Here is a 20,912-nt window from a genome sequence, read left to right on the forward strand (position 1 = left end):
TTTGTGACATATTCCATTCTCACAAGTAAAGTGTGAGGGCTCAGATTTCTCCAAAAACTGTCTAAAACATGTTATTTTCCATATTTTCAATTATAGAAACTCTAGTGTGTAAGAAGTAGAATTTCATAGTGGTTTTGATTTGTATCTTCCTAATGATGAATAGTATGGAACACATACATGTGTTCATTGGCCATTTGCATACATTTTTGGATAAATATCTATTCATGTCCTTTGTCCATTTTTCAATTGTGTTTTTGTCTTTTTGTTATTGATTTTAGTAGTTACTTATATATTCTGGATATTGTACCTTTATGAGATATACAATTTGCAAATATTTTATGCCATTTGGAGGCTGCCTTTTCACTCTTTCAGAAGTATCATTTGATGCACATAAGGTTTAATTTCTATGAAGCTCAGTTTGTCTAATCTTTCTTTTGTTTCTTGTGCTTTTGATGTCATAGCTAAAAAACATCTACTAAATCCAAGGTTATTGTGATTTACCCCTGAGTTTTTGTCTAAGAATTCTGTAGTTTTAGTTCATTCATTAGGTCTTTGGTTTATGCTAAGTAAATTTTGTGCATGGTGCCCAACTTCATTTTTTGCATGTGACATTAGATATATGTGTTTATTCATGGATTTTCAATCTATTACATTGTTTTATACATCTATCCTTATGCCAGTACCATGATGTTTTGATGCCTGTAGCTTTGTAATATTTTTATTTCTGTAAGGTCAGTAGTAATGTTCCTACTTTCATTTCAGATTTTAGTTGGTTGAGTATTCATTCTTTCTTTTCTTAGTCAAGCTACCTAATTGTTTGTCAGTTTTTTTGATCTTTCAAAAGAATAATTCTTAGGTTTCATTGATTCTCTATATTGTTTTTCTTTTATCTATTTTATCTTTGTTCTAGTCTTTATTATTTCCTAGTGATATCTGTGTTTTCCCATGAGTGTGAGTCTGTTTCCATGAAAAATGGAAGATGTAGATCAAGCAGAAAGCAACAGTGCTACTAATTGAAACTTCCAGATCATTTAGGAATTTAAGAGAAGAATTCCAGAGGGAATTCTACAGAGGGAAGAAACCCAATATACACATATAAATTATCCTCAAATACTCAGTTGAAACTTAAACTTCATATGCACAGGGTGGGATTCCAAACAACACAGAGTAAGAACAATTTCTGGAAAACTACAAAGAATTGAGGAAATATCTTGCCAAAGCTGATTGCTGGAGAAACAGTTATGAGTTCAAGTACTACTTATATACATGTAATAGATAGATGATAGATAGATATAGATATAGATGTAGACATAGATATAGATATATGATAAACATGTAGGGTTTTCCACTGGAGTCTCAGAAAGGTTACATTTTAGGACTATGGGCCATATCCCTGGACTGTATACTATGCTAAAGTAAAGGACAACACTGAATTTGACCCATGAAAAGTCTAAAACCAAGTCTCCACATGATCAACTAGAAATTTTACTGCCTACTACAACAAAATTCAATATTTTTAGAGTAAAATAGCAGAATCCATAATGAATAAAACAAATATTCATCATTTCCAAGTAAACAGTCAAAATCTCTAGAAATGTGAAGAAGCAGGAAAATGTGACCCAAAAATAAGATGACATAAGGACAATAAAATAAGACACACAGATGATCCACATATTGATGTATTCAGGCAGGGACATTAAAATAACTATTATAAATATGCTGATGTATTTACTAAAAATGTGGTTTTAAAGAACAGGATGTTGAATTCCAGAAGGATAAGGAGTCTTCAAATAGAAGAAATGGAAATTTGACAAATGAAAACGTATAACAGATGGACTAAAAATTAATTGGATGGAATGAATACCAGATTTAACAATGTAGAAAAAGAATTATCAATGAAGTTGAAGACAGGTCAAAAAAGTATCCACTGAACCACTGGGAAGAAGAAATAGTGAACACAGCCTCAATAATCCATGGGAAAATATTGCACAATTTACCATACAAGAAACTGGAGTACCAAAAGAAAGAGAAAGAAAAAGTCAAGAAAAAGTATTTTAAGAATGATGGGTGACAATGTTATCTAATTTGTGAAGCAATCACCTGCCAATCCAGAAAGCTGAGCAAACTCCAGGAAGCATAAATGCAAAGAATGCTGCACTTAATTATAAGCAAACAGATATAAAATAAAGATAAACAAAATATCATAATCAGAGAAAAAAAACCCACCATAGATAGAGGGAACAATGATAAGAAGAGAAACTGACTTCCCTTCAGTGGTCATAGAGGACATGAGACATATTTAATGTGAAAACAAAGACACCAGTTCACTTGTGTATTAGTTTCCTGTTGCTATTGTAACAAATTATCACAGCGACATTTATTATCTTATAGTTCTGGAGGTCAGAAGTTCAAAACACTTTTCACTGGGTTAAAATCAAGGTGCCACAAGGTCTTCATTCATTCTGGTAGCTCTAAGGGATAATCTGTTTCCTTGTATTTTTCCCCACCTTCTAGGAACATCCTGCACACCTTGGCTTGTGATCCCTTCTTCCATCTTAACTGCCAGCAGTAAAATATATTCCAATCTTCCTCTCTCACTGTGACCCTCCTGACTCCCTCTTATAAGGACCTTTATTATTACACTGGAACCACACAAATAATCTAACATAATATCTCCATCTTGATATCCTTAACTTAAGCATATCTGAAAATCTGTTTTGCCATATAAAGTAACATATTCAGAGGTTCCAGGCATTAGTATGTGAACACCTTTGGGGACCCATTATTCTTCCTACCAACATATGGATTTTTGTATCCAGTGAAACGGTCTTTCAAAAATAAAGGTAGCATTAAAACAGTAACAGTAAAATGAAATCCAAAAGAATTCACCTACAGGAGCACAGCAGTACAAGAATGTAAAAGAAGTTATTAAAGCTAAAGGGAAAGGATACCAGATGAAAACCTATATCTTTGGGAAAGAATGAGGAGGACCAGAGAAAGATAAATATATGGGAAAATAAGGTGTTCTGTTTTTTTTGTTTTTTTTTTTTTTTTTTTTTTTTTTAATATCTGTAAAAGAAAAAAAAAGAGGGCACTTCCAGTAAAGGCAGGAAAAGAAGTCACATTATTTCTCCCAGAGATAACAGTTATAACAACAAGAAATAAATATTAAAACTAACTATTTGAAAGCATGGAGAAAGACAAAATAAGGTATAAATTTGCTAAGGGTTTACTCTTGAAACACTGGTACTGCATCAATACAGAAGTATGAGTTTGTGGATTCCTTTCCTGTAAGTAATTTCTAAGACCCCATCTGTGACAGTGGAAAAGCTCAGCCTTACTGGCTGGAGGTGGAAGATTTCAGAATTCAGAGCAGCAGTGCACTTAGAAATTTAAGGTAGAAATTTGAGGAAAAAGAGAATTACAGAAGGAGTGAGATAAAATATAGGATTGTAAACTTTGCAAAAATCCATGGTTGATCTCTAAACTCTTCATGCATGTATGCAGGTAAACCAGAGGAGTCTGGTGGAAAATAATGTAGAATCTAGATGGGGAAAACCCTTCTTAAAAAATAAGTCTGACCTTCCTATCAGATTTGTGAGTTTGCCGTTACTTTGAAAGAATGCATTCTCCAACACACTCATAGGCTGTGTGATGAAAAGTGGAGGCTGTACAGGCTTGAGATGTCAGAAGTAAGAACTTGTGGCTGGAACAAAAACTGTACTTTTAGGGAAACTCAAGAAGTGAGATAATAAAAACAGAATGAACAAAAAATCTGATAATAATTCTCCCCAAATTGTTATTTGACCACTAAATTACACAGTTTCATAAAGCCAGGTTAGAAGTAGCAGTGGAGGAAGTAAAACATCTAAGCAAGGATGCCATCTGTTTTACATTATTGGAAGAAATATTTTGAATCTTGAGTCATGGCAACTTAGCTACCCATCAGAGCAAATAAACCGTAGTCCTCAGATGAATAGATTCCAGTGTCACCACAATATATTATTTTCAATAACCAGTTTTTAGACAAAATTACTAAACAATAGACTTTCTAAACAAAGAAACAGGAAAATGTGACACACATTCAGGAAATGAATCAGTCAACAGAAACCAACACTGAATGGGTCCACAAGTTGGGATAAATAGAGGATTCAAAGAAGCTGCAATAAATATGCTCAAAGAATTTTATATATGTGTGTATATGTATATATAGACACAAATATTCAAACAATTAAGGGAAAATCTAGAATTGAAAAATATAATAACCATAATGAAAAAAATTCACTAGAAGGGCTCAATAGCAGATTTAAGATGACAGAAAAAAGTCAGTAAACTTGAAGATAAATGAATAGATATTACTCAACTACTACTCAATCCAAAAATAGAGAGTAAAAATACTTAGGAAAATTGAGAAAAGATTCAGAGAAATGTGAGTCAATATCAAACAATCCAACATACATTATTGGAGCCCTAGAATGAAATTATAGAGGGAAAAGGCCAAAAATATCAAAGAAATAATTGCTGAAAACCTATCATGTTACAGATTCAAGAGGCTTGATAAGCTTAACATAAGGGAAAAAGAAAAAGCCACACATAATCCCAATAAAGTCAAACCACTGAAAGGCAAAGAGAAAGTATTGGAAGAAAAACAAGAGAAAAATCAAACATTAAATAAAAAGAACTGTTACAAACACTGGTTGCTGTTTAGTCAGAAACAATGGAGAACAGAAGATATCATAATGGAGGAAGACATCATCAACATGGTGATGGGAACAGCTATTGAAAACTCCTCTCCAGAGATTCAATGAAAAAAAAGACAATTCTGGATTGTTTGAAAATCTAGAGGATAGAGACTGGAGAAGGACACTGTAGATGCTGAATTGAAGAAAGAGAAGAAATATCAGGGATGAATCTTCTGTCCCAAACCAGCCAGTTCTCTCCCCTCTCCCTTCTTCAGTCTCTGTGTGGGAAGGGCACAGAATCTGCAGAGAGGACCTCTCCCACCAGGGATACAGATTTTTAAATCTCTCACAACAGTGAGACATAACCCCACTGTTTGAAGACCCAGGGGACAGAGGAGGATATCTCAAGGTGCAGGTCAGTGAGGGACAAAGAGACTGAGAAAATGGGCAGAGACAGCATTTCCAGCACTGGGTCTAAAAACCTTTCCCCCACCCTTGAGGGAAGGATAAGCCAGCAGCTGTTTCCTTGCCTGGGGAATGGCTGGAGTACTGGTACAGCTTAGGAGAACTTTGCCACAGATGGAGCCCCATATCAAGCCAGAATTTGGCCAGCAAGGTGAAGGCATAGGAATTACACAGATTCAGCTCACCAGTGTAGACCCAGCCTGTTCTCAGAGGCAAAGCAGCTTCTGAGGAAGACTGCATTACCAAACAACAGCATCTATTGGAAAGTCTGGAAAGTGCAAGGGAAAACAGAGCACCACTGAAAGCCAGCATATCTATATTACCACACACAGTAAACTTGCTGGGGTGCCCATTGCCTACCTCCCATTCCTGTGACAGGCCACAGTAAGTGCCTGATTTGGGGGGAAAATGAGAGCAGAGACAATCTGACAACTGTCCAGCAAGAGAAACAAAGAAATATAGGGATCAAGGAAAACCAAAAAGAAAACCAAAGGCAAAAGGGATAAATCAACCTATAGAATAAACTAATCAAGAAAATCAAATACCTAGACAGCAAGAAATCATAAGCCACACAAGGAAACACTAAAATATGGCCCAATCAGAGGAACAAACTAACACCTCAACTGAGATTCAAGAGTTGAAACAACTAATTAAAGATGTTCAAACTGATCCTCTAAATCAAATCAACAAGTTGAAAGAAAATGTGACAAGACAGATGAAGGATATGAAGAAGACACTGGATGACCATAAGGAAGAATTTGTAAGCTTGAAAAAACAAATGGCAGAATTTATGGGAATGAAAGCCACAGTAAGAGACAAAAACACAGTGGAGACATACAACAGCAGACTTGAAGTGGCAAAAGAAAAGGTTCATGAATTGGAGGACAAGATGTTTGAAATTCTACACATAAAAGAACTGACAGGGAAAATAATGGAAAAATATGAACAGCATCTTAGTGCATTGAATAACAACACAACGTTCAAGAATGTATGCATCATGGGTGTCCCAGAAGAAGAGAAGGGAAAGGGGCAGAAAGAATAACGGAGGAAATAATCAATGAAAATTTCCCAACTCTTATGAAAGACATAAAATTACAGGTCCAGGAAGCACAGTGTACCTCAAACAGAATAGATCTGAATAGACCTACTCCAAGACACTAAACAATCAGATTGTCAAATGTCAAAGACAAAGAGAGAATTCTGAAAGCAGCAAGAGAAAAGCAATCCATCACATACAAGGGAAGCTCAATAAGACTAAGTGTGGATTTCTCAGTAGAAACTATGGAGGCGAGAATGCCATGGTGTGGTACATTCAAGATACTGAAATCAAAAAACTGCCAAACAGGAATCCTATATCTAGCAAAACTGCCCGTTAAAAATGAGGGAGAGTTTAAAATATTTACATATGAACAGTCACTGAGAGAGTTTGTGAACAGGAGACCTCCTCTACAAGAAATACTAAAGGGAGTGCTACAGACAGTTAGGAAAACACAAGGGAGAGATGTTTGGTGAAGAGTGTAGAAATGAAGATACCAGGAGATAGAAAGTGGGTAAAGATAGGGCATTTGATGCTGAGGGAGTACAGAATGTTCAACAGAATTGATTGTCTAGATTCAGAAATGGGTAGCACAACAATGGGTGATGGTAGCAACAATGGGTGATGGTGGCACAGTAAGTACACTGAACAAAGAAGACTGTGAGTACAGTTTAAAAAACAATGGTTAGGCTACAATGTGTAAACTCAGAATTGAATCTTAGAACATAGCCTAACGTGGACATAATAATTGTAATAGTCCCTAGATTGTAAGCTCTTACAGCAGTTAACTCTATCCCTGAATTGTAATGCCTATCTCTAAACTTTGAGATGCTGATCCCCTAGCGTATAACCTGATTGGTCTCTGGAACAATGCATATCTCTGAGACACCTGAAACTCAGAGCTAGAGCTCAGCAGATATGAATCTCAGTATTAGTGCATACAGCCACTGTCAAAAAAAAAAAAAAAAAAGCTGAAAAAGAGCCCAGACTTCAATTAGTGATATGAATGAAGCAGGTCTGGTTAAGACCAGGGCAAGCCAGGCCAAAGGGTAAAGGTTGAAACTGATTGTGTTTTAAAACTTCAACTTCCATATGAGACCAAGGGAAGAGATATCTATTTGGTACAGGATCTAAATTTTCTAAATGGTACAATTCTACAGTCGCTTTGTTCAAACACCACCATTGCATGGAACTTTGAATAGGACGTGAGATACGGTAGGTTAGTATAGGCTGGAGTGAAATAGTGACACATCCCAGAGTAATTTGGGCAGATAATAAAATATATATTTACAGCCTCCCCCTCCCCAGCCCCGAGGATCTGGGGGAACGTGCGGATGTGTTGGACATCCTCACCTGGACTGGTGTTGATGTTGTCACAAACATTGGGACTGGCGGTTTGATGTGCTGAGCCCTCGAGCATGGGACTTGCCCTTATGAAGCTCGTTACTGCAAAGGAGAGTCTAAACTTGCATGTAATTGTGCCTAAGAGTCTCCCCCTGAGTACCTCTTTGTTGCTCAGATGTGGCCCTCTCTCTCTCTAACTGAGCCATCTTGACAGGTGAACTCGCTGCCCTCCCCCCTACGTGGGACCCGACTCCCAGGGTTGTAAATCTCCCTGGCAATGCAGAATATGACTCCCGGGGATGAATGTGGACCCGGCATCGTGGGACTGAGAGTATCTTCTTGACCAAAAGGGGGATGCAAAATGAGACGAAATAGTTTCAGTGGCTGAGAGATTTCAAATGGAGTCGAGAGGTCACTCTGGTGGACATTCTTATGCACTATATAGATAACACCTCTTAGCTTTTAATGCATTGGAATAGCTAGAAGTAAACACCTGAAACTATCAAACTCCAACCCAGCAGTCTGGACTCCCAAAGACAATTATATAATAATGTAGATTACAAGGGGTGACAGTGTGATTTTGAAGACCTTGTGGATCACACCCCCTTTATCTAGTGTATGGATGAGTAGAAAAATGGGGATAAAAACTAAAGGACAAATGGAGTGGGATGGTGGGGATGATTTGGGTGTTCTTTTTTCACTTTTATTTTTTATTCTTGTTCTGGTTTTTCTGATGTAAGGAAAATGTTCAGAGATAGATTGTGGTGATGAACGCATAACTATGTTATCATACTGTGGACAGTGGATTGTATACCATGGATGATTGTATGGTGTGTGAATGTATTTCAATAAAACTGAATTTAATAAAAAAAAAAAAAAAACAATGGTTAGGTAAATGTAGGACACCAGAAGGGAAGATAGATGATAAAGTCTGGGATGGTATAACTTAGTGAAGCCTAGAGCGGCCAATGATTGTGATTAAATGTACAATATAAGAATGTTTCTACACGAGGGAGAACAAGTGAATGGCAACTTTGTAAGGTCTTAAAAATGGGTTGGTATTGGGGAAAAATAAAATCAATGCAAACTAAATTCTATTTAACAGTAACATTGTAATATGCTTCCATTAATTGTAACAAAGGCAATATACAAAAGCTAAATGTCTATAAGAGGGGTTTATAAGGGAGGGCTATGGGATTATTGGCATTGGTGTTGTATGACAATTTGATTGAATTTTATTTTAATTTTATTTTTTCTTTTGCAGTTTTTTATTTGTAATTTTTCATTTTTCTTCTTTTTTACTTTTTCTTTTTTTCTTTTTTGCCACTTACTCTTTCTTTGTGGAAGAAATGGTAATGTCCTCATATACATAGTTGTCATGAATACATAACTATGAGAGTATACAGGGAAACATTGATTGTTTACTTAGGATGCAATGCACGGTGTGTGAATAAAACCATCTAAAAATAAACAGAGGTATACAAGTGCTGGAGAAAATGTGGAGAAAGGGATGTACATAATCACCATGTTTGGAGAAATAGAATTGTGCAGCCCATCTGGAGAGCACTGTGGTGGTTCCACAGGAAGCTAAGCATGGTGTTGCACATGGTCCTGCAACTTTGTTATTAGAAATATACTTGGAGGAACTTAAAAGAGGTACATGAATTGACATTTGCACAGTGGATTTTATGGTGGCAGTGTTCATGATTTGCAGTGAATGGAGATGGCCTAAGGGTACAATGGAAAGGCAAACTGTGGTGTATATATGCAATGGATGATTGTGTGGCTACAAGAAGGAATGAAGTTGTGAGGTGAATGGACATTGAGGACAGTATGTTGAGCAAAATAAACCAGAAATCAAAAGAAAAAAACATTATAATGACTCTCTAATATGGACTGACTATAATGTGCAAGCTCTGAGAATTGAATCTAAGAGCATAATTCAATCAGCTTGATTGAACACAATCAGTTGAAGGCTTTTAATGGAGAAGAGAGAGAACTTTCACTTCTTCTTCAGCCAACCAGCCTCTCTTGGGGAGTTCATCAAAGACCTTCATCAGAGTTGCCAGCTTACTGCCTGCCCTATGGAATTTGGACTCATGCATCCTACCCTACAGAATTTGGACTCATGCATCCCCACAGTTGCATGAGACACTTTTACAAAATCTTATATTTACAGATATCTCTGGTTGATTCTGTTTCTCTATGGAACCCTAATTAATAGATACACAGTATACAAAAATAAACTCAAAATATATGGAAGACCTAAACATAAGTGTTAAAACTATAAAATTTTTACAAGGAGGTATAGGGGTAAATTTTCCTGACCTCACATTTGACAATGATTTTTTAGATATAGTGCCAAAAGCACAGACAACCAAATATCAATATATAAATTACACTTCATCAAAATTAAAATCTTTTGTGCTTCAAAGGACACTATCAAGGAAGTGAAAAGACAATCTGGGAGAATATAATTACAGATCATATATCTGAGAAGGGTCTAGTATACAGATATATAAAGAACACAACTCAACAACAAAAAGTCAGTCAACTTAATTTTAAAAATGGGCAGAGGACTTGAATAGACATTTCACCTAGAAGATATACAAATAGCCAGCAAATATATGAGAAGATGCTCAATATCATTAGTCATTAAGTAAATGAAAAACAAAACCATAATGAAATACTACTTCATACCCACCAGAATGGCTATAATAAAAATGTTGGACAAAGTAATGGAAAGGACATGGAAAAATTGGAGCCCTCATATATTGCTAATGAGAATGTAAAATGGTGCAGATACTTTGGAAAAAAGTTTGGAAGTTCCTTAAAAAATTAAACATAGTTACCATATGACCCAGTAGTTTTGCTCTAAGGTATTATTACATACACAAGCTAAAGATGGCTTCTATATAGTGACCTTGTGTGATGATTACTTTTTCAGAGCTTTCCGGGTCCATGTGAAAAACCTCCTGGCACTAAACTCTAAATTTTGCATCCAAAATTGTTTTTAAAAATAGTCCAGATAAGAAATTTTTAGCCATTTGGGGTAAACCTACTATGCATACCCCTGGAAACTTTGCCCTGCTTTTCCCATCTTCATTCTCAGTTGATTACATAAGACTGTATATTTACAAGGCCCCATGCTGCTTCAGCCCTTTGGTCCAGAGGCTTCCTCCCATGCTATCTGTGAAACACATGGACACATGAGTCTTCCAGTTACCCCCTTTCCTTCTCCCTCTGATCCTGGAAGCTTTCCTGCTGTGAAGGCTCACAGGTCACATTCATACCTTTCAAAGCAGTGGCACCAATACATAACTTTTGAGTTACTGTCCTCTAGTGGTCATATATTTTTCTTGGTCAACTTTGAAATCCTCAAATTTGAACTCACTACAGGTATATATCCACACTAAAACTTACACATGAATGCTCATAATAGAACTACTCACAATAGCCAAAATGGGGAAGCAACTCAAATGTCCATCAACTGTTGAATGGATAAACAAACATGCTATTTCCATACAATGGAATATTATTCAGCCATAACAAGAAATGACATAATGATTTATGCTATAACATTGATGATCCTTAAAACATATGATAATTGAATGAAGCCAGAGACAAAAAGCCCTATATAATATGGGTCCATTTATAAAAATTTCCAGAAAAGGTTAATCCATAGAGAAAGAAAGAGAATGTGTGGAGGAGAGAATGGGGAGTCACTGCTGATAGGTATAGTGTTTTCTTTTCAGGTGATGAAAATGTTCCATAACTTGATAGTGATGATGCTTTCACAGGTTTATGAATATACTAAAAACCACTGAACTGTATATTTTTAAATTGTGAATTTTGTTACTTTTGTCACAATAAACAAAAGGATTAATAAGTGAACTTAACATTTCTGAACAAAATGTCTACATATATTTATTTTACTATATTTCTATATATTAGAAACCAATTCAAAATTAAATTTAGAAAGATAAACTCTAAAATAGCATTAACAATACCAAAATCAAGAAATAAACCTGGATAGGAAACTAAAAACATTGTTGAAAGACATTAAAGGTGACCTAAATAAATGGAGGAACATACCATATTCATGTATCATAAGACTCAATATTATGAAGATATCATTTCTCAAAAACTTTATCCATAGATTCAATACAATCATCATCAAAATCTTACTTTTGTTTGTAAATGAGTGAACTGAGAAACCGGTTTTAAAATTGCTAGCAACAATGTTGTATTTGTGCAGCAATATCCAATAGACCATTGGAACAGTATAAAGCCAAGATTCAGACACAGATATACTTGGAAAATTAAATTACAACACATCTGTAGTAGATCAGGAGTAGGGTGAGAATGATCTTTTTAAATATATGCTGATAAGTTAATTGGTATCCAAGTGGAAATAAAAATGAAATTGGGTCCCTAGCTCACATTACATACAAAAATAACACCTAGTAGACCAAACATAAAGTTGATCAACAAAACCAATAAATTTCTAGAAGATAATATAGAAGAATATCTCTGTGGCATAAAGATAGGGACCAATTTCTTAAACAGAACTCAAAATGTACCACCCATAAAGGAAATGATTGATAAATCTTCCCCCAAAATAAAGAATTGTTTTTCATTAAAGATAACATTAATAGAGTGAAATTCCAAGCCACAGAAAAAAGATATTTGCAGCACAGAAAGAAAAAAAAATCATAAAAAAGATTCAAATCCAGAAAGAACCATTATAAATAATAAGAAAAAAGGCAAGTAACCCCCCAAAAAAGACAAAAAAATTGAACATATGCATAAAATTATTCACAGTGGCATTATTTATGAAAAGCCTTGTATTTGGTTTGGTTTTCCTGAAAGCAGAGCCCGAGAAAAGGATTTGAGTTCAGGTACTTTACTTAGGAGTTGATCCCAGGAAGTGCAATTGAGAGAATGGGAAGAATGAGATAGGAAAAGAGGGATGACCGATAAAGGTTGCATTACTAAGTTGGGTAGTATTCAGGAAACTGGGGCTGGATTATGCTATGAAGAAGTACGTAGAATTGACTTCAAAATTGTCCCTATACTCTTCCCCTCTCAGCTTAAATAAGATAGCCAAAAACTTCTAAACCCCATCAGGCAGGTCCTACACCCATTCACAAGCAAGAGACAGCTACAGAAGACTGACCCTCATCCCTCAGCCACCCTTAAAATTAAGGGGCAAGAACTCTCTGAGAGGGAAGTTGAGGCAGGCTTGAATAGGGAAAGAAGGGAGAGCAGAGACTGTGAAGGAGCCCTTGAGCAAGGACAATTAATCAAAGTTGGGAGGGCCTATCTGGCTCAGACACCCTGCCTGGGGTTACCCACTTATGGGAAACCCGGTGCCAACCAACCCACCCAGATGCACCATCTGCCGCCAGGAACCACCCTGGAGAGAAAAAACAATAGGAGAAAGAGCCCAAAACAAGGGAGTCAGTAAAGCTAATCTATAAAAGCAAATGGCCCCACATTGCCAGGGCCTTTGCCTTTGGCCTTTCATTTCTTGTAAGCATGCCCACATGTTCTCTTATATGTACACCTAATAAATCTTCTACCTGATTAATGTTAAAAATAAGTCCCTACAAAAGACTTATCACTTTACATCCACTAGGATGGTGTGATGGTTAAGTTCATGTGTCAACTTGGTCAGGTTATGGTGTACAGTTTTTTGTCAAGCAAGCACTGGCCTGATAGTTATTCTAAGAGTACTTTGTAGATGGATTGAAATCAGTCACTAGATTGCATCTATGGCTGATTACATTGAAAAGCAACAAAGAAGATTGCTTTCAGCAATGAGAGAAGTCTTCTCATCCAATCAGTTATAAGCCCTAAAGTGAGACCTGAGGATTTCAGCAGTCAGAAAAATTTCTAGCTCTACTTCAGCCAGCCAGCTTCGCCTGGGGACTTCAATGTCACCTTCATTTCATTTCCAACCTGCAGCCTGTCCTATAGAATTCAGACTTGCCAATCCCCACAGCAGTTGCATGAGCCAATTCCTGTAATAAATCATATATATATATATATATATACATATATATATATATATACATATATGTATGTATGTATGTATATATCCTGTTAGTCCTGTTTCTCTGGAGAACCCTGATTAATACAGATGGTTATTATTAAAATAACAGAAAGTAAGAAATGTTGAGGAGGATGTAGAGAAATTAGAACCCTTGCACATTGTTGGTGGGATTGTAAAATGGTTCAACCATGGTGGAAAGCAGTTTGGTGGTTCTTCAGAAAGTTGGGCATAGAATTACCTATGAACCAGAAATTCCATTCCTAGGTATACATCCAAAAGATTTGAAATCAGAGCCTCAAATGGATATTTGTGTACCAATGTTCATGGCAGTATTATTCACAATAGGCAAAATGTAGAATCAATGCAAGTGTCCGTCAACACATGAATGAATAAACAAAGTGCATTATACACATAGACTGGAATGTTATTCAGCCATAAAACGTAATGATTTTCTGGTACATGGTGCAACATGGAACAACCTTGAAGACAATATGCTGAGTGAAATAATAGCGGCACAAAATGACAAATATTGTAGGATCTATTTATATGAAATACCTAGAGTAGCAAATTCATAGAGACAGAAAGTAGATTACAGGTTACCAGGGGCCAGCCAGGCAGGGGGTTTGATATATGGAGTTATTGTTTGGTGGGGGCACAGTTTCTGTTTGGGGTGATGAAAAAGTTTTGGTAATGGATGGTTGTGATGGTAGCACAACATTGTGAATGTAACTAATACCACTGGAATTGTAAACTTGAAAGTGGTTAAAATGGGAAATATTGAGTTGTATATATGTTACCACAGTAACAAGTTTTAAAAATCCTTTGATCATACTTCCTAAATATATTTTAAAATCTGACACTTCTTTCACTTTCTACTGCTATTTCCTTGATCCAAGCCTCTATCATTATCTCATCAGGATTATAGGAATAGTTTCCTAACTATTCTTTTTACTTATATCCTGGCCCCTTCAGTCTATACATTTAAAAAATTTACATGTGACAAAATCACTACCCTGCTCAGTGTTCTCCAGTGGCTTCCTCTCTCAGAATAAAATCCAATGACCTTGCAGTAATCTACAAGTCTCATACTACTGGCCCCTGCCTTGCCTTTTTAACATCTACTACTCTACAACTAACTCACTCAGCTCCAGCCACATTGATTTCCTTGCTGTTACTACAAGTCATGAATGCTTCTGGCTCAGGTTCATTGTGCCTGCTCTTCCCTATGCCTAGATTGCTCCATCCTCAGATATCACTCCTCAGTCTCCTGCAGGTCTTGGCTCAAGTGTCACCTTTATTGTGAGGTCTTTCCTGATCAACCTATTTAAATCTACAGCACACTCCAACTCTTGTATACACACACGAACACATGCCCCTATTCCAATACCATGCCTCATTCTTCTTTACAACACATCACTATTTAATAGAATATTAAATTAAACAGACTACAAACACATAGATAAATATATATATTTACCTATATGTTTGTTATCTGTTTCTATCCAGTAGAATGTAAGCTCCATTATGGCAGTTAATTTTGTCTGTTTTCTTCACTGCTGTGTCCCCAGTGCTCAGAGCAGTGCCTGGCACCTCACAGTCCCTCATTAAATATTTGTTGCACTGACAGAAGAAAGGAAGCCTTTCAAGTCTCAGCTGGCATTTTCTGGGACTTCCAGAAGCTCTTTAACTTTCCTAGTATTGTCTATATTTTATCAACTCACAACCATTTCCATGTAGTAAAAGGTAATAAAGACCTTACTAAAAAAAGATGTGCAGGCATTTTCTGAGACAATCTGAAGAAGAAAAGTTGCAAGATGGCAAAATGTTTTAGAGAGTGGCTACAAGAGCCTGGACAAATTGAGTGCTGTTAGAGTATTGAGCAAGCTGCATTTCATCTTCCTTTAGGGAAAAAAGTAAATACATATAGACATATATGTGCCCCTGTAGAGTTATGTAGGCAGAGCACAATGAGCCCTGCAGAATCCATGTGTATAGATGAAATGTTGACACTTAAGAAGTTATAGAATTCACACGTTTGGACATCTAATTGTTAGATCTAGGATAGGAGAAAACACAATTTTACAAACTGCCATCCCAGTACTCTTCATCCATATCATACCATCATTTTGAGGGATAGATTCTATTACACTGGGTCAATGACGATAATTATCATCAGTGTAATCATAGTGTTTGTGTGGGATGAGGAGGGGATATTTGCATAGGTGCTTAATTACATGAAGAGAAAGAATGATCTTAACTTTTATTCCTCTGAAACTACACTAGGTAGGAACCTACTTTGTCCATACAAAGGGCCAAACTTCTGAGTGTACACATGCATGGGCCTTAGGGTCTCTCTCTCTCTCTCTCACACACACACACACACACACTCACATACACACACAGATGCACATGTGCACACACACAAACATAAACATATACATACACACAGCCACTGCTAGGGTATATGAGTTTCTGGGACAATTAGCAAAAGCAACTCCCTCTAAATGATCAAATCAGAACAGAAAAGCTGCCCCTCAAGCATGTGGTTTGGTGAGCAAATGTAACCTTTGAGCAAGGAGAAAAAAGGCACTCCTCCTCCTGGCAGATCCACAACTGCATCAAAGTACATGTGGAGCACAGGTTGACTTTCAGCAATCTTTACCCCCCATGCATGCATATACATGTACTCACATGTGTACACACAAAAAAAAACACACACACAAGGTCATTATTTGGTTTGGCCAATTAATCTCCCTATAATGTCATCTTGAGGCAGCAAATGATTAAAGTATATGTTGGGTTACTTTTTCATATTAGCAAAATTCTTATTGCCGTTTGAGTGAATTTTCACAACACCCAGAGAGCAGGATACAGCTAAGTGATCTTGTGGATGATGACATTCTTTACATGGGAGTAAGGGGCAATAAGACCTTCAAAGACTGAAAAGAGAACGCGAATAACAGAACGATGTTGTGTGGGTTAGGGATTTGGCATTCTGGACTGAAGAGAGGGAAAGCAGTAGCTGGCACTACATCTTTCTTTTTGAATCTAAGATATAATTGGGAATGTAGATAAATTGAAACAGCAGAGAACTGGTATTTTAAACCCTAAAACTGTAATCATTAATGTGGAATGATGGGAGAGGTGACTGAATTATGAACCTTATTACTGTGCCTTGAGAATTGTTTTCTCCACTTGAGGGATATTTCTGCCTTCTCCATCTCCACTCTACTGTGATCATTCTCTGAAGTTCAATAACTAAAAACTGAATGGCAGCTTCCCACTCGCCCCGCTCTGGGGGTGGGTCTGCGAAGGTTTATAAAGTTCTGGTTTCAGTTGGCAGGAGTGATTGGTTCGTCTTCAGGAGATATGCATAATTTGATAAGCTTTACAACACTTTAAAGAAACAGTTTCCTGCTATGGCCCTTAAGATTCCTGCCAAGAGAATATTTGGTGATAATTTCGATCCAGTCCAGATGTCAGAGCTTTCCTTCAAATGGACAGTCCAAAACATCAGTCAGATCCATCTGAAGATGAGGATGAAAGAAGTACTCAGAAGCTACACTCTACCTCACAGAACATCAACCTGGGACCATCTGGAAATCCTCATGCCAAACCAACAGATTTTGATTTCTTAAAAGTTATTGGAAAAAGAAGCTTTGGCAAAGTTCTTCTTGCAAAACGGAAACTGGATGGAAAATTTTATTCTGTTAAAGTGTTACAGAAAAAAATAGTACTCAACAGAAAAGAGCAAAAACATATTATGGCTGAACGTAATGTACTCTTGAAAAATGTGAAGCATCCATTTTTGGTTGGATTACATTATTCTTTCCAAACAACTGAAAAGCTTTATTTTGTTCTGGATTTTGTTAGTGGAGGGGAGCTCTTCTTTCATTTACAAAGAGAAGGGTCCTTTCCTGAGCACAGAGCTAGGTTTTATGCTGCTGAAATTGCTAGTGCATTGGGTTACTTGCACTCCATCAAAATAGTGTACAGAGACTTAAAACCAGAAAATATTCTTTTGGATTCAGTAGGACATGTTGTCTTAACAGATTTTGGGCTTTGTAAAGAAGGAATTGCTATTTCTGACACCACAACAACATTTTGTGGGACAGCAGAGTACCTTGCTCCTGAAGTCATCAGAAAACAGCCCTACGAGAACACAATAGACTGGTGGTGCCTTGGTGCTGTTCTGTATGAAATGCTCTATGGGTTGCCTCTGTTTTATTGTCGAGATGTTGCTGAAATGTATGACAATATTCTTCACAAGCCTCTGAGTTTGAGGCCAGGAGTGAGCCTCACAGCCTGGTCCATTCTGGAAGAACTCCTAGATAAAGACAGGCAAAATCGACTCAGTGCCAAAGAAGACTTTCTCGAAATTCAGAATCATCCTTTTCTTGAATCTCTAAGCTGGATTGACCTTGTGCAAAAGAAGATTCCACCACCATTTAATCCTAATGTGGCTGGACCAGATGATATCAAGAACTTTGATGCAGCATTTACAGAAGAAACCATTCCATACTCTGTGTGTGTGTCTTCTGACTACTCGATAGTGAACGCCAGCGTAATGGAAGTGGATGACACATTCCTTGGTTTCTCTTATGCACCTCCTTCAGAAGACTTATTTTTGTGAAGAGTTTACCATTCAGAAAAAAATAAATACACATAATCCTAGGGATGGGACTGATAATACTATTTTTGTGAATACATTAAAAGTACATCTAACTAGTGCCTCATTTTTACATGTCATGTTGAAAACTATGAAAAATGTATTTTCTGCTATATGCAAGAAAATAGGGCATTTCAAAGAGCTAAGTTTTTGAATTAAAATTTGTATACTTGTTTACTAAGCTTATTTTTAAACAGAAACTTTAAAAACTATTGTTCTTAGCATTAACCTATTTTAAAGAAAACATTTTTGCTATTGACTGTTTTTTTCCCTCTAAGTTTACACTAACATCTACCCAAAATAGACTGTTGTTCAATATTCTATTTCAATTCACTTAACATATTCTAATGCCTTTGTAGCTATCCACTATGACTTGTTTTCAAATCAAAACTATGCAATTGGTACAATGGTTGTTAAAGAAGAAACCGTATCTTTCCGGATTAAATCACTGTTTGAAATAATCAGTTCTTGCATTTTAATCAGGATTAAAATATAAAGGCATAGTTAACACATTGGCTGCTAGCTAAAACTTTGAATAACCATTTATTCTGCTGATCATTTAAGATTTAACAAAAGGAAATCCTCTACTTTTGAAAAGCCAATTCAAAATTGTGAATTATTTTTCCTCTGGAGGAAAAGAAGTTTAGTAGTTAGAAAGTTAAAGTATTCCCAAATATCTGAAGGGTAACAAAGTGTTGCTGGATTTTTTTTTAGGTGGTGCCAAAAATAAATGTATTTGTGTCATGTAAAAAAAAAAAAAAAAACAAACTGAATGTCACCTTGAAATTTCATTTTTCAGGCAGCAGCAAGTTTGTTGGGGAAAAAAGGACAAGTAGCAGAGTAAGCAAAGGACACAGACCAACATCATTTCCCACAAAATTTGGTGGCTACTTAGCTTAGTGGACTAGAACACTGGAAAAAACAAGGTCAATTTATAAACCATACTGAACATCTGCTCTGTTTAAAGGCAGTATTAGGTGTTTGGAGGTGGCAAAGATGATCGCAACACAGAAGACAAGACTGGAAATTCCAGAACAGGGAGATAGGAAGGAGGGTCTTGAATGCAAAGCTAAAGAGACTGTACTCAATCCCAAAAGTCCATTATTTTTCCACTCTGGCTGTTTATCAAATCCCCAAGGGAACGTGTTAAATATACAAGATCTCTGGCCCAGGAAGTTACATTTTTACAAGATTTCCAGGTAATTTTAATGTAAGCCAGATTTATGAAACCCTGTCCCATGGGGAACCATATAATTCTTTAAGCCTGAGGGATGGTGGAATCAGCTATTTGCTTATGAGAAATAATCCTGGCAATCATGCATATGTAACATGGTGAAGCGCTGGAAGTAGAAAGACCATTTATGCTTAACTCTTCTGTGAACTCCTTTATTTTCTTCTAGTCTTTGGTCAGAGGATATCACCATAATCCTTGAAACTAACTTGACAATTGGTGGTTTTTATGAGCAGGAGCATTAGATGGAAAGGACATGGTTGGATCATCTCAAAAAATTCCTATGTCTGGAATATAATTTCAACAACCACAACCAAGATGAGCAAATTTAATACACACAGAAGCAGGACTTTTTCACATTAACATCAAATGCTCCATGCTATGAGGGGTTCAAAGAAAAAGAAAAAGGAGAGGGGAGAATCTAAGATGGCAGCTAGGAGAGACAGGGCCAAAAACCCCTCCATGAAAATACTACATAGAGGCCAGAAAGTGACCCAGAACACCAGTTTCAGCAATGCACCAGCTGGAAAAAATTTGCTAAATCCACAGGGACCGTGAACTTGGTGAAACCAGGAGTCTGCATTCTGAAATGAGTGAGTAAGTTGGCTGAATGTCTGGCAGTCACACAGCAATGTGGGGAAACCATGGGTTGGTGTTTGGAGGTGGACTAGTTCTTTTTTTTAAAAAAAAAAACAAAAGTGGCTGCAGATACAGCAGCGAGAACCACACAGTGAAGCACAGCAGGAAAGGGCTGTGCAAATGCCTCAATATCTGGTGTGGAAGATAGTATTCCATACACCCACTGCTAGTTGTCTCAGAGCAAGGAGGGCAGAGGAGAGACAAAAGGGAAAAAACTAAGCCCCTTGCAGCCATCTCCCTGGCAGGCTGGGAACGCTCCTGCCCAGCACCAGAGCCACAGCCCATAGCCATGCCAAGGGACCCAGTGTGATGGGAAGTATTTCTGGCAACACCACACACGTCACAATATCAAGTATGGACAATAGCCTTTCTTGCACACATAGCTAATTGTCCCAGAGCTGGGAAGGTGGAGCTGTATGAAAAGGGGGAAATTAACATGCCCCATTCAGCCATCTTTACAGCAGGCTGGGAATGCCCCTGCATGGTCCAGCAGCCCAGAGCTTCCCTTGAGGGATGGCATGCACTTGTGATGTAGCACAGCCTTCCCTCAAGAAAGGTGCTAGAAGAGCATGGCTTGGAAGAGGAATCCACCCAGAAAACCCAGGGACCCTACGCCAATACCAAGGACTTGTGGGTCAGTGGCAGAGACAATCTGTGGCAAGACTGAAATGAAGGTTTAGACTCTTGCAACAGCCTTAAATCTCCAGGAACACCAGGGAGGTTTGATTATTAAAGCTGCCCTGCCTCCCTAACCACTCAGACACATGCCCCACATTCAGGGCAGACAG

General features: G+C 37.1%; 1 pseudogene; it reads left to right on the forward strand.

Moving 5' to 3' along the window:
* The first annotated feature begins 16,866 nt into the window (after positions 1-16,866).
* On the forward strand, positions 16,867-18,312 carry LOC119523012 (annotated as a pseudogene).
* The last annotated feature ends 2,600 nt before the right edge of the window (positions 18,313-20,912 follow it).

This window comes from Choloepus didactylus, chromosome X (genome assembly GCF_015220235.1).
Source record: "Choloepus didactylus isolate mChoDid1 chromosome X, mChoDid1.pri, whole genome shotgun sequence".
NCBI classification, from domain to species: domain Eukaryota; kingdom Metazoa; phylum Chordata; class Mammalia; order Pilosa; family Megalonychidae; genus Choloepus; species Choloepus didactylus.